Here is a 15,080-nt window from a genome sequence, read left to right as displayed (position 1 = left end):
AGGAGCGAGAGATCCTGATAGTTCTGAAGAGGCAAGCCCTGGAAGGTGAGGTCATCACGAGAGCGGCTGGTAGCGGAGAGGGCTTCTTTCGTGGAGAAGTAATGGACTCTACTAATGACATTTGGAGGGAGGTCCGAGTCCACCCCCCGGCGCGGGCGCAGTCTGTGGGTACGATCCAGCAGTAATTGGGATTTGTCCAGTTGCGGGAGGAGGGCCTGAAAGAAGTCCCTTACATATTCTGACAGATTTTTATCTAGGACCGAGGATGGGACTCCCCGGATCCGAAGGTTTTTGCGGCGGGCTCTGTTCTCCAAGTCCTCCCGCTTGAACTCGAGGATTTCACATTTGTCTTGGAGAGCCTTTACTGCCTGTTGGATGTCTCCCAGTGTGGTTGCCTGGTCCTGGGAGCGGTCCTCAACCTCACCTAGCCTTTGCTCCACCTCAGTTACCCTGTAGTCAGTTTGCTCCAATTTGGTGGTGAGTTCAGACATGCAGGACCTAAATTCAGCTTTAATGTCTGCCATAAAAGCCAATAGGTCGCCCCTGGTGGCTGGGGTATCACCCCCCTCCTGGGAATCCTGCGGAGTGGGCTTGGCAAGATCTGGTTTTTACCCCCTGTCTGAAGCGGTAAGCATGGTGGCGATGTCTGCGTTTTTGGTTGTTTTCATTTGCTTGGACATAGTGCCGGATCTTGGGCCGGAAAAGATGTTGGAGAGGCTGATTTTGCGTTCAGCTACAGGGGTGCTGGTTGTGGCTTGGGGGTACTGGTCCCGGGAACAACAGGCGTGAGGCACCCCAGCATAGAGGGTCAAGTCCGACAGTTCTGAGGGTTTTGGGTGGAGGAAACGTCCCCTCTGTCTGTTGGGGAGAGGAGGTAAGATATTCCGCCACAGAGAGGCGACAAGTCTAATGGATCCCCACTGGAATCAGATTGGGGGAAGGAGAGTGAATGGGGAAATGGGCTGTGGCGCCCAGGAAGTGGATAGCTGGAGTGTGCCGCTTCTGATAACGATGTGGGGTCAGAGCCTCCCCCTTGAAGGGGAGGGGAAGGGGCTGAAGCAGGACGACCAGCTATGGAGCACAGTCCACCTGTACCCGGGGGACCGAGAACACCACCACCGGGCCGGGGCACCAGGCGGATGGCGTCGCTGCCTGGCGGGTCCACCCACCCCTGCTGAGTGGTAACCGAGAGTTCCAGGGCTTGGGGCTGCAAGTTGGGGGGCAGTAGGGACGGAAGTCGGTGGACCCCCAACGCTTAATGGGTGGGGTCTGATGAGCACACAAGACCCCAACTTCACCCAATCTGTTGGGGGAGAAGGAGAAGAGGATCCTCCGCTTCCCAGGCCAGAGGAGAGGCACAGAGTATGGGCATGGGCCGGGGCGCCCGAGGAGTTGAGAGTATGGGCTCAGAGTTGGATGTGCACTCTCCCACTGGCGTTAATCAGCGCAGAAAGAAGACTGAAGCAAGTTCCAGGGGCCGCCGGGGGGGGGGGAGCTGCCTCTCTGCAGGCCATTGGTGCATGTACTGTAAGCTCCTCTGGTGGGGGCCCGGGAAGGGTGTGAAAAAGGCCCCCACTTCTCCGTCGCCCCCCAGCAGCCCCCACCTGATGGGGCACTGATTGTGCCGTTGTCCCCTCCGGCGGCGAAGCTGATGCTGTGCTCCCACGTAGAAAGGCGCTGCACCCCGCAGGGGGCGCTGAGCGGCACGGAGTGCGCTGCGGAGGTGCTGCGGACCTCGTTGTGTGGCCCGCCGGGGCCACTTGCTTCAGAGTGGTTGTGGGGAGACCACCCGCTCGGCGCCCTCAGCAGACTCAGGATCCGTGGCTAGCCTCGCAGATGCCGGGGGCTGTCACGGGAGTCGTCAGGAAACCCTCCAGTCTCCGAGGATAGGCGCCGCCGCCATCTTGAATCTTGCAATGTGGCTCAGAGCCTGGGGGTTCTGGGCGGATAACTCGGTCCCGCATGAGCGTTATACTCCCTTCTTCGGCCCATAGACGCCTCAGGTGTTCCGAAGCCCTGGGTGTTAATTGGGCTCCCGCTGGGACACGGGGTGCCGCATCTTTTCCATTTTTGCAGCGGGCTTCACACGGCTGGCCTTAGGGGAGCAGCCACATTGATGGCGCTCCAAGCCACGCCCCTTATGATGAAATCTTGTACCGTAGGTATTCAACCTCACTTGCTTTCAATAAGCACTTTTCATACCTCAGCTTAACTCCAGCTTCTTATAGCTTGGTGAGGACCTTCTACAGGTTGACATCATGCTTAAGTTCATCTGCAGCGTACACTGGGATGTCATCCTGAAAATAAGATACATTCTTTATGTCTCGTAGTAGCACATCCATCATGTGTTGAAACGTTGAGGCTGCGGATGACAGACCGAAGGGCATCTTCGTTAACTGGTAGGTGCCAAACGGGGTGATGAATGCGGTCAATGGCTTGGAGTCTTTGTGCAAACAGTATTTGATGATAGGCATCTCTCATGTCTAACTTGGAGATCACTTTGGCCTCTTTCATCATGAGGATCAGCTCATTAATGCTTGGCAGGGGATAGCTGTCTGAAATTACTTCCAGGCTCAGACTGCGAAGATCGATGCATACCGTTAAGTATTGTGAATTTTGTTTTTTTATGAGAACGACAGGGCTAAACCACTCTGATGCTTCGATTCCTTCAATGGTGCCTTCTTTCACCATTCTGTCGAGTTGGTTTCTGAATGAATCTCTGGCGGTTGCTGGTACTGGTTTTACTTTGTGCTTGACATGGACCTCATTCGCCTTGAGTAGTATTTTGTGAACAAAGCCTTTGATTTGTCCTGCACCTTCCGAGAACAGCTTTGGATAGTCTTCGCTGACAACCGGTGCTCCTCTTGTACTGACTGTCGACACTTGGTCCTCTGTGATGGGGTCAAACTTGATTTTGAGCTTTGCCTGATCCTCCCACCCTAAGACTGCTGGGCCTTTGTGACTGAAGTATACTCTTGTAGTGGTTTCTCTCCCTTTAAACTCCACTTTCCCTTTGTTGTAATCTAGTAGGTCGATGGATGCACCACCAAATACTGTGGGCTTGTGACGGTTTCTGTGCCCATAATCTTTCTGTAAGTGCGAAGGGGCAAGACGGTTAAGTCTGAGCCTGAGTCCACCATGACTCTCGTTTCCAGGCCATTTATTTTTATGACACAGTGGGGCTTTTCTCTCCAAGCTCGTGGGCTGTTTACCATTAACACTGTGGGCCTCCCTTCATCGTTGGAGGAGGATTCCCTCTCTGCATTGCACTCAGCACTGACATTGCTGACTTTTTTGCTTCACCATCTGCACGCAATTGAGAAATGTCCAATCTTCTTGCACACTGAGCGTCCTTTGTCTCTTACGGGACATTCCTTGTCAAAGGCTAAATGTTTGGTGCTGCTGCATCTGTGGCACGTCAATGGTTCTTTCCTTCCCCACTTCCCGTCTCTTGTGTCGGCGACTGGTTTCTCCTTCTTGGCATGGAAGGCTATAGCTTGAACTTCTGCAGGGCTTGGTCTGCCTGCATATTCTTTCCTTCAACCTGCGGTCTCTTCTACCGCCCTCGCGATCTTGTCAGCCTTTTCCAGCAGTAACTCTTTTTCTACAATTAATTTGTCTTGCACCTTCCTGCTGTTGGTATGTACCGTAAGCATATCTCATATCAGTCCTTCAGTGTTATTTTCAAAGTTGCACAGTGCGGCTAATTAACATAGTTTGGTCACATAGTCGTCCAATGGTTCGGATGCTTCATGTTTGCGGCTGTAAAACCTTATTCTGTGCAGGGCGATATTCTCCTTGCTGGCAAATCATTTGACAATTCTTCTAACAGCCTCCTTAAACACATCGTCATAATCCCCGGCCACTGACTCAGGTGTGAGGCTTGCAAATACGTGTTGGCCCTCAACGCCTAGTGCATTCAATAGCACGGCTCTGTGCCTTGCCGCCGTGTAGCCTGCACCGCCTAATGATTCCAGGTACGTAGTGAATAGGGGTTGCCATTGTGGCTATGAGTTGGCAGGTCTACCTGGCGTGTGAAGGAACGGCGGTGGTGGGGTTGCTCCTTGCATGGTGCTGCGTGGGTTCAAGTCTTGATCCTCGTCGCCAATTTATGTTGCAAAATAATACACAGGAGACCTGGAGTGGCTGGTTGGACCCCTTTTTAATGTGGTTCCAGTGACAGCTTGTCATTGCAGTTTACCCAACCGATTGTGAACTCTGGGGCAACAGGCCCTCTGTTATACTGGACGTAAATGGTGGCAGAATGTCTCTGATGAAGTTTATCTCAGTCAATAAGAGGAGCACCGGGAGCTCAACATCCTCCGTGCCCTCTGCTCTGGCTTCTGGTGCTCTGGCGCGTTGGAGCCCTTCATTACCGTGATCGGGCGAGATCTCGCGAGACTGGATGTCTTGCGATATCTCTACAATGAGCCCATTTCCCGACATGCTCTGGAGCCCCCTTATAGCAACCCTGATCGCCGGCGCACTAACAAAGAAGACAAAAACAACATATGAGAGAGCATTTCAGGAGTACAGTGAATTTGCTGGGATAAGGGGAAGAGCGATTTATTTCACTGGGACACCATGATCTTGTACTTAGGACACTTGTATGACTCTGGGGCATCAGCAGGGACGACTAAGGGGGGAAGTGGCAGCTGTTAGGTTTTTAGCAGGACTGCATGGAGTGGGAAGCCCGTCCAAAGACTGCAGTTAAGAAGGCACTATCAGAATGGCAGAGGATGGGAGATAGGAAAGAGGACATAAAGAGACCCGTCGAACCCCCCAACATTGGAAGGTTTGGTGCTGGTTCTAGGAAGGATATGCATGAACGATTACGCGGTGGTGTTAGGGAGAATTCTAATTTCTGTGCTAATTCCCTTCATCCTTAGAGACCCAGCTTTTTTGCTGGACTTTAGGACTTTTTCATTTTAACCCTGGAGTGAGTGAGACCTTTTTTCTCACTCTCTCATGGGTTTTTGACCTGATTTTGATTATGTGTTTCCTCTGTTTTTGAAGTCTGACAAACTCCATAGGCCTCTACTTTTTGCATTTTGCATGGTGACACACAGTACCTTCAGTGCAGTGTCTCAGAGAAATCCTTTAGATTTCTGAGAAGGTTTAAATACCTTTTCTTGGAGAACTACTGTTCCCAAGAATAGTAAAGTGAAATTGACTTTACTTACCTTTTCTCTTTGTAGGTCCAACACACACCATTTCATGTGGAGTGATGGGGGTTACCTAGTAGCCCCTTATCCCACATTATCATGTAGCATTTGTTATGTACCCTGACTATTTAAATGGCTGGTGGCAGTGGTTTACATTTCTTACCATTGTGCTTTTCTACCGCAGGATGAATTCTCAGCTGCAGTAAAGCACCCATGGGTGACCATTTGGTCAAAATGGCCCCAGTGTTCTTTTTTTTGCCATTTTCTGTTTGTGAGGTCTTTCTTGGCAAACAGATTCAAGCCCTTTTTCATTTTGCCTTTGACGGGCTTCAGCCCTGATGCCCGCCTCTGGCTCCAGTGTGTCTGGAAAGGCAGGATGTGAGGGAGGTTCCCGAAACTCCCCTGTCCTTTGTCTCTAGGAATGCCTGAATGCAAACAGTCCTGATTGGCTGTGTTAGACACAGCGGAGAAGCCTGGGTCTGCCTGCATCGGGGACCGGTGAGTAGCATCGCTAGGAACTGGTCGCCCTCCCGCAGTAGCCCATAGCTTTTCCCCGCTGTGTCTAACAGCACGCCTTTCCGTACTCGCGCTCTGCTTCTGCCCACAGTGGAGGCTGCGCTTGAGTCGCGGAGCTCTGTTCATCTTCATTTGTTCACCGAACTAAACTGCCTGATTCCCTCGAAGAGACTCCCCTTTTTGCCCGTTGGCACCAGCGTGTGCAGGTACTTTTGAGCACAAGGCTCCACTCTTCGTAGGGCTTGGACTTCCTTTTAGTTAGGTGCCTCTGAAGGCGGACTGGGTCATATTATTATTCGCACTGCCTGTTTTCCTCCCCATCTAGGTGGTCTACACATTTCGTGCGTCTAACTCGTTAGACTCGTTTGTATTTGTATATATATTGTATTGTTTGGTATGTGTTGGTTTACTTGAGTTTTATTGTGATTTCTCACTACGGTCAATGTTACAAAGTCCTTGTAATAAATGTGTATATATTTTTAATATGCTACGTCCCGGGAGGATAGCTCAGCGGCAGCGTGCGCGTCTTGGAAGCAAGACGACACGTAGCAACAACAGGTTCGATCCCCGGGTCCGCGCTTAGAAACCTTTGGGTGTTTAAGCGCGTTATAAATACGTAACTAAGAAAAAAAAAAAAAAACACACACAATTACGCGCAACTAAGAAAAACAAAAAAAGACAATTCCTGTAACAGCGCCTCGATGCCTGCGGGCTGTGTGAGCGCTTTATAAATGTGAAATAAAAACAAAAAAAACCTGCTTGGAGTAATTTGTAAGTGTCCTTGCTTTATGTGCTCATTGCAGGCTTTCAGTCACCCTCACCCCTCTTGAGACCTAGTCTTGACCGCCGCAATCACTACCCTGATTGGTCTGGATTGTCCAGAGGTTACCCTGTTCCAAGAAACTAGGCTGGCCTTCTGAACCTCTGCCCCTCCAGGACAGAGTTCAGAAATCCGTCTTAACACAAGCAGATAAGTGTTCTGTATTCTCACACATTGTTACTACACCAATTCTTACCTAACAGGTGGCACCATTCCAGTCCACATTTGTCACAGCTTTATTCAGTGCTCTTAGGTTGGGGGAAATTGTGGGGCATCAAGGACGAATAAAGGAGGGGTTCAGGCCTGATGGACATCTGGTTTCGGGGGAATTTAATTGGTGCAGATATATGTGAGGAAGTCCACAATCGACCAGGAGGGGAGGGGGACAATACTTCATTGAGCTAGCGATGAAATCAGCACAATTTTCCCAGTGGCTGCATTAAGTGGGTTTATCGGGCTCAGAGGAAGGGAAGCAGGCCCATTACTCAGGCACCAGGATGGTTCGGTAGCCTCAAGATTTCAGTTCAGAATGACTTTTCAGAGAGCCATTGAGGCATCAGGCCTGGGGAGCCTAGGCTTTGCACCATATTCACCTACGAATCGGTGCAGCCACCACAGCTGCTGGGTACGGGTTGCAAGGGCAAGACATCAAGAACATTGGGTGATGGAAGTCAGGAGCATACAAGGGTTACATCAGGCCTCACTTGTCCTGTTAAGATGGGGGGTTCGGTGCAATTGCCCGCCTTTAGGGCATGCGGGACAGCCAACCTCCGGTTTATTGGTACAGTTGAAAATATGTATGTGCCTCGCTTAACATTTCACTCTCTCTGTTATCTGTAGAGGATGCTACCACTGCTAGTGGTCTGAGTGATCAGTCACTCCTTCAAAAGACAGATTGAGGCGAGAGTGAAGGAAATGCCAGAGGGGCTCAGGTGCCCGGAGGTGACAGTGAACTGGATCGGGAAAGGGGAATGAGGATAAACGAGGTGCGCAGCATTATGACCAGGAATAGGGCAGCACGCCCGGCTGCCCGGACCGGATTTGGTAATCCTCTACATAGGGGGAAATTACCTCGTGCCCATGGGGCGTAAAGAACTACGGCTGCCACTGGATATCTGGTCTTTCCATCTAAAACATATTCATCGAATACCTTTCCATCGAAAATTATTCATTGAATTGCCTTTCCATCGAAACGCATATTCATTGATTAATTTTCGATGGTTAATTTCGATGTATAATTAGGGTTAGGTGTAGGGTTAGATTAGGGACAAGGGTTAGATTTAGAATTAGATTTAGGGTTAGACTAAGGGTTAGATTAGGGTTAGGGGGTTAGAGTTGGGACTAGGGTTAGATTTAGGATTAAATAAAGGGTTAGATTAAGGGTTAGATTAGGGTTAGGGTTAGTGGGGGTGAGCGTAAGGGGTGGGGGGGCTGGGAGGGGCACCCCCCAATGTACAATAAACTTTAAAACGTTACAAGGAGCTAGCCAGTTCCGAAATGACAGCACTGGACAGCTCCATGTGACGTTTTAACATTAAAAAAATGCATCGAAATGCAATTTTTTACACTTTAAAGTGCATTTCCATCTAAACTTGTCCATTTATATATTCGATGGACTGGTTTCTATGGAAATGCACATTTACATGTAAAAGATAGCATTTCGATGCAATGGTATTCAATGGATTTCCATCGATGGGTTTGCATTTTGATGCGTTTCCATCGATGGAAAGACCATAAACTCTGCCACTCGTATCAATCTTCGGGTGGATGGGCAGGTTTTGTCCACAGGCTGTCATCACAAGGACAAGATGGGGGTGCCAGGGTCCACGAGACTCCTGAACATATCAGCAAGAAAACTGAACAATGAACTGATTGGCGGGGGACCAGGGGCAGCTGTGAGTAGTCGCCAATGGATTAGTGAGGGGGACAGAGAATTTGCATCACAACGGCATGCACCTGTCAACCCAGGGAACAGACTTGTTTGAAAACAGTTTGGCACTTATACGGACAACATGAATTGGGGGAGTACCCCCGACCGGTAGGTCGCGGGTCCTGTGGCAGGTGGGGGTGGACCATGTGGTCATTGATCTGACTCTCCCGGGTGGGACCCGAGGCTGGTATGGTGCAGTGGCGAGGGCACGGCCTGCCTCTCACCGAGTGGCTTCGGACCGGCGGAGGTCCAATGGGGAGGGGATCTATGGGGTGTGGAGCCAGCAGGTGGACGGTGTCAGATAAGATAAGGGTGCCTCCTGGGATCACCCCCCGACATAGGGTATGGAGGGGAGGTCCGCAGCAACATGGGGGGGTGATCTCACCACTGTACAGTGCCCAGGGGGGCAGAGTTAGCGGTTTCACCTGGACCACCTGTCACAAGGAGGAACCACTGAAGAGATGTACATGTGATTTGAGCTGGACCTACACTGGTGAAGGTGTGAAAACAAAACAGAAAATATCTGCGTGATTAGTAAATACTCTTCATCCAAACACCGGCCCCCATTTTCTTTAAGGAAGCAGCACCATTGGAATCTGAACCAAAGTAATTGAGCCACTCTCCAAAGGAAAAACCAAGTCTGTGCAAGGATAGGTTGGAGGGGGGTAGGGGGTTCTTTCTCATCAGCATCCTCCATCCCTATGCAGTGGTAAAGATTTAGCTTTAGGCTGAGCATGCATGAAATGTTAAAGCAGGCCATGGCACCAAATGAGCCTTCATTGGACAGCAGGGCCTGAAAAAAGTCCCATGACTGGACATCTTCAGCTCTAGGCTCTCGTCTGCTGTACTACAAGCACCTTCAACAGGCACCTCATCATCTATCCCCATTGGTTGAGTCAGGTGGCCAAAACCTGATACCTGCCTCCAGGAAGCTCTTTTTTAGATAACTTTGATTATGAGAGCATTTTTGACGATGATGGGGAAGTTCCTTTTGGCCCTGAGGGCCTTGGTAATGGAATGGGGCCTCACTGTACTGAGGGGCTTTAATATGAGGCTCTGTGCTCTGATCCTGATTTGGAAGAGCTGGCTGTTGGCCTTCGGGACACAAGTGGACTGGCGAGAAGACCAAATAAGTGGATCTTGATGGGTGCAATTCATGTCCCATGGGCAGATTTGCACTGGTTAACCTATGGGTTCTAGGGTGGTTTATTCCAGTGTCCAATCAACCCAGATGCAGAAAGGAAGGGGCATGTCCTGACTTGCGAGTCCCCCTTCAGGTCTTGCTGCCCCACGGCTGTGCTGCCCACACTGATCCAGTTTTGGTCTTGTGGGACACACCTCCTCCCAGTTCCAGGCATGTTTTAAAAGGCTGCTTCCCTGTGTATCCATTCTATTCATTGAAACTCGAGCAGTCCGGTTGTTCAGGCCTACAGTGTTCCATTCTTTACCTTGGGATTTGGAATGTAAAGAGGTGCATAGGTGCTTCAGGTAGAATGTTTTTGCTTTGTGAAACCTTCCCCCGTGTAGCTAGTACCATGTACTTGGCTGGTACACCCACACATACTGGAACGAAGCAAAGGCGGCAGCCATTTATATATCAGTGGACATACAGGCTCCCTTTATTCAAATGGTAGCCAATGATCAGGAGCCTGCTAAACAGATGTTGCAGACTGGTTTGTATGCAGTACACTGCTTGGGCAGGTCCATGGGCGCCAGGGTGGGTGATAGACAGGCATACTTTGATGCGCACTTCCAGAGGTACAGAAGAAGCACCTTGATGTGCCTTTGATGAGGTCACCTTTGCTCAAAAGCAGATCATTCCTTAGAAAGATTTAGAGTCCCAGCAAGTCCTGGAGCCTGTCCACCCTGTGTATCAATTACACCAGGGACAGTGTAGACGCTACCCATTTTTGGGATGTGTTTCCAACAGAGGACTAGGACTCAACATCAAGAAAGAAATCGGAAACTGAGGCACTACTAAAAAGAGGTAAGAGCTTGGGAAGTGGCATATCGCTGGCCCCTTCCACTCAAACCCCGCTATCCCAACACCATTTTAATTAGTCCTCCTTTATCAATTCTCCACTGTGGGACCAGGATTCGATTCTACTCCCAAATCATGTCCAATTTTTACTACCTTCCAGACCACAATATATTGTGTGGGGACATTGCAGACTGCAGATTGTATCTATAGGTATGCCATAAAGCTAGTTGTTTCCAAGGGGATTACGAAGGGACTAGTCCTTGAGGTGCTTTCCTCTGCCCAAGAAAGGGGGTGTTCAGAAGCAGATTCTGGATCTCTGCCTCAAAAGATGGCAATGGTCATCGCTAACCATTGGGAAGGGGACTCGTAATTGCATCTCAAACTCCACGATGTACTTGTGATTTGTCATAGGAGGGATGCACTACTAGTTAATTTTACTGAATTGTAGGATGACATCTGCACAGGTCTTTGCAAAGCTCTTGCCAGTGGTGTCAATGCTTGTCTGCAGGAAATGTATCTTCTACCATCTGGACAACTGGTTAGTGGAGGCAAAGTCTCTAGAGCTTGTTTCAAATTCCCTTTGTAGGACATATACCCTCCCCCTCCCCTAGGATGGTGCCTTTCGTTGTTGCACCTATCAACATTAGAACTGGAAAGCTCTTCCCCTCTGGAGAGGGTGAGGCACATCTGCCAGTTTGTGTCCCAATTCCAGTCAAATTAAATGGTTCCAGCAGTGCTACTTCCCCATCTTGTGCAACTGAGAGCATCCTGCATTTTCCGGGCCCTTACGGCTCTGCTTCAAAGGAGGACTCCACTCTAGACTGTCTCTGTCTATTAGTCCCAGTTTAATTGAAATGAACCCATCCACTAACGCTGACTGCAGCTCACACTGGTGATAGACACTAGTTCAGGTGGAATACTCTCCGTGCAGATCTTTCAACATGCGGCCACTGGGACAAAGTGGAGAAGAGCTGCACCAACCTCTTGGTGCTCATGGCCATTAAACTGATGCTGCTCACATCCTCCATCCGTCAACAAGAGTTTTATCCAGATCCTTAAGACAACACCACCACCGTGCATTACCTGAACAAACAAGATGATGTAGTGTTTCTAATGCTGTGCAGGGAGACTCTGTGGATTTGGTTCTGCAGGAAGTAGGCGATGTGCCAAAAGTAAAGGTTCTGGGACTTGCAGCAGGGGGTTGTAAACATGATATTCACCAGGTGAGGTGTGCCCCAGAGTCACCTGTTTGCTGCCAATGGGTTTCGAAAGTGTCATCTGTTCTGTTTCATCAGGTTACCCCATGGTGGGTTCTTTGTAGGATAACTTGGTTGTGCCTTGGGACCTTAACCTCATCAATGCCTTCCCACCAGCGCCCTCCCATTTCCTTCACCCTATGATGGCTTTGGAGTTGCAATTACACAATGATCTGTGTGGCTTAAGACCCTTATGATCCCGTTTTAGTATTTGAATGTGTAAATGTTATTTGCTGAGAGCAAATGCCTTTATAGCTCCCCAAGAGGAATGGAGGGAAGGAAATAAATGTACTTCTGTATCTTAAATTGGTGGCTTCGTTTGAGCCCTTACCCTTGAGGTGAATGACTATGAAGAGCATTTGCCTAGTGTGGCACCTCCTTTCCTTGTCTTTTCAAAGGAGTGGGTGACTCTCAGAGTGAAGCTGTCCGTTTTGCCTATTAAGGCCTTGGAGTTCTATGTCTCCCAAAATATGTATCTGGCTGTATTTGTTTCCGCCTTTACACATCACAAATCCCATATAAGAACGTGCCGAGCCTTTATGTTGTTAGGAGCTAGTAAAAGAAAAGCTCTGACAAAACATCTAATCTTTACATGGATTGTTTTAAGACCTGCCTTGAGTTAACTACCCGGGGGAAGTTATTTGTGTAGATTGGTCAGTACCTCTGCAGTTCCTTTTGTAGAGAGTAGGCCTGTCATACTCCAGGCCTCTATCCTATCTTGGTATCACTTTAGGAGTCTTTTTAAAGATGCGGATCGAGGGGAGGAGGGAATCCATTAAAATAACTAATGATTTCCATTCTATAATGTACCTTCCAATGGATATAGTGTTCCTTCGACTGAGTGCCCATTGGGAATCCCTCCACCTGCTCTTCTGGGCCATTCCAGCACCAGCAGTGCCAAATATGCCAGGGGCAGAGCTAGGCTCCGGTGCATTCTGGTGAGTGTGAAAAGCTTTCAAAATCCAGTCTGCGCCTGGAACTATTTCTAAAGATGAGAAATTGATAGCAGAAAAAAAGAGCTATCATCAAGACCATTACTGGTGGGAAAACATATTTGACTCTCTCATATCCTCCATTTTAACAATGCGTGGCTCTTCTCTACCTGTTGATATCTGCTATTGGAGATGTTCAATTGGAGTCCTTGACTTCATCATCAGCAGAGGGTAATTTGTAGCTGGAAACGAATCTAAGTGATCCGACCGCAGCTGATTTTGAAGCGGCCTGAAAGTTTGCATGAGATAGGTGCGAACTACCAAAGGTTTGCACCTTTCTTGTGCGAACACACTTACATACTACGGGGGCTGCAGCAGCCCGCTCACTATGCCACACAGTATAGTGAGCGGGGTGTTGCGGGGGACACCCCTGCAGTCTTTTTTTTCTTTACTTACCTGCAATGCTACCACCAGAGGTTCGAACGTTTGGTGTTCGAACCTTTGGTGGTAGCATTTTTCGGTCGTTTTGTACGTCTGACCTTTTTATTCCGGTCTGATCGTACAAAACCGCTGGAAACAGCATAGGACTGCCTAATTTAGAGCAAGGGGTTCCTTTCTTACAGATAAACCTTTGTTGGATCCTACAGTTTTGCCTTCGTGATTACTATCAAACACATGCCGCAAGGATACTGTGAGCCTAAACCAGAAAGTTAAAATGTTGACTAGGTAATTCATATGCTGCCTAGTTTACAAACCAATGGCAAGGTCCATGAAACCATCCAATGACTTAGAGGATCATTGGTCAACATAACCATTGAGAGATGAGTGATGTAATTCTAGCCAGTTATTCCGGACGAAGGTTCAATTTTTTGGTTCCTCCTCTTATATAAAAGGCAGAACCTACTCGCTGAAAAGGTTTCACCTCAATTGAATTGAAACAACTTCACTTAAACGTAATCCCAAAGTGTCTGTTGACGTAACTAAACTGAAGATCGATTACTGGAAGGTTTAGAATGAGGCCAAACCAAGTCTGGGGTTGCTTGTGGTCTCATGTAGGTTGGATGTGTACTAGCAGGTCAGGGAGGACTATGTCTCGGGAGGATAGCTCAGCGGCAACGTGCTCGCCTTGGAAGTAAGACGACATGGAGCAACACAGGTTCGATCCCTGGGTCCGCGCTTAGAAACCTCTGTGTATTAAGTGCGTTATAAATAACCTATCATATCATATTATATGCCTTTTGGAGTAGGACCAAGCCTTATTTTCATGGTCTTACCTCTTCTGTAATGGCATGACCGGCTGAAAATGATAGTCAGGAAAGGTTGCCAGAGCAATGCCTGTGGTTTCTTGATTCTTTCAGAACCTTTCAGTCTTCAGTCGCAATGATGACATAGCTATATATCTGTCTCTAATGGGATCCCTTCATTTGGCTTCTCATCCTTGAAGTCAATTGCCCTGTCCATGTTTGCTGATATTTGAATAATGATCTTATGGGGAAATTACTGGATCCTTTTGGCTGCTGATGGAGGGACATTGGTGAAATCTCAGATGGTACATAGGTGCTTTGCTGAAGAGAAAGCAGTGATGTGAGATGCTGATCTGAACATTTTCATGTTTTTATTTATTTATTGTTCATTTGAAATGCGCCTATACACAAGTGTTTCGAGGCGCAGTTTTAAGGCAAAAACACAATGAGTCATCAGGAAAAGCTGCAGGAATCCTCTGCTCGTATACCAGTAATGGTATCACTTGCCCTACCAGCAAACAAAGTCATTCCACTGATTGCAAACCCTAGGGCATAAAGCAAATTTGATGGCATTTTAAAGTTCGGATTTATAGAACACACGCCTGATCCCCTCTTTCTAAACAGCCATTGATGGATCTGCAGATGCAGTTCAGATTCACCTAATATTCCAATCTTCTTCTCAAAGGTCTTTAAATGTATTGTTACTTCAGAGTTTCACTGCTATGTGGGTACACATGATATGCTGGTTTCTACCTAAGTGGGCTGGGGAGGGGATATATGTATTCCCAGTTATCAGAGAGCCTGTGCAGTGTATAGGATGTTCCTCTCATAAATGGTCGACCAGGCTGAAGCGGTATGAGCCATCCCCCTGGGGGGAAACCGACCTGTGCATTCCGCATCAGTCCCCTGTCAATCATATGAAAATGCAAGAGAGGCTAGAACATACATCTGGGATTCATGTTGTAGTCTTAAATAGTTGCTTCTATACAACTGGCTGCAATTTCTGGCCATACCCCCGTTCTCCTCTGATACAAAATCTCTTGTCTGTACAGTCCCTCGCGGGTCTACTCTGACATCTTTTATAAGTCTTTGCATGTCTCATTTGCACAAAACCATTAATTCCTGTCTTCTCTCACATTTTTGCAGGAATCGCACACATTCTGCTCTATTGTCAATTACGTCCCACCCGAGGTTCTGGCCCCTTCCTCGGAATCTATCAATCACTGAATATGTTCT

At 48.4% G+C, this 15,080-nt stretch overlaps 1 protein-coding gene across 1 annotated transcript in view; it reads right to left on the bottom strand.

The window, feature by feature from the left end:
- Positions 1 to 15,080, bottom strand: part of AMH (anti-Mullerian hormone) — a 34,430-nt gene that overhangs the window by 18,895 nt on the left and 455 nt on the right. The window lies entirely within an intron of this gene.

Source organism: Ambystoma mexicanum, chromosome 1p (genome assembly GCF_040938575.1).
Source record: "Ambystoma mexicanum isolate Mex_15411 chromosome 1p, UKY_AmexF1_1, whole genome shotgun sequence".
Classification (NCBI taxonomy): Eukaryota; Metazoa; Chordata; class Amphibia; order Caudata; family Ambystomatidae; genus Ambystoma; species Ambystoma mexicanum.
This window is presented reverse-complemented; position numbering and strand designations above follow the sequence as displayed.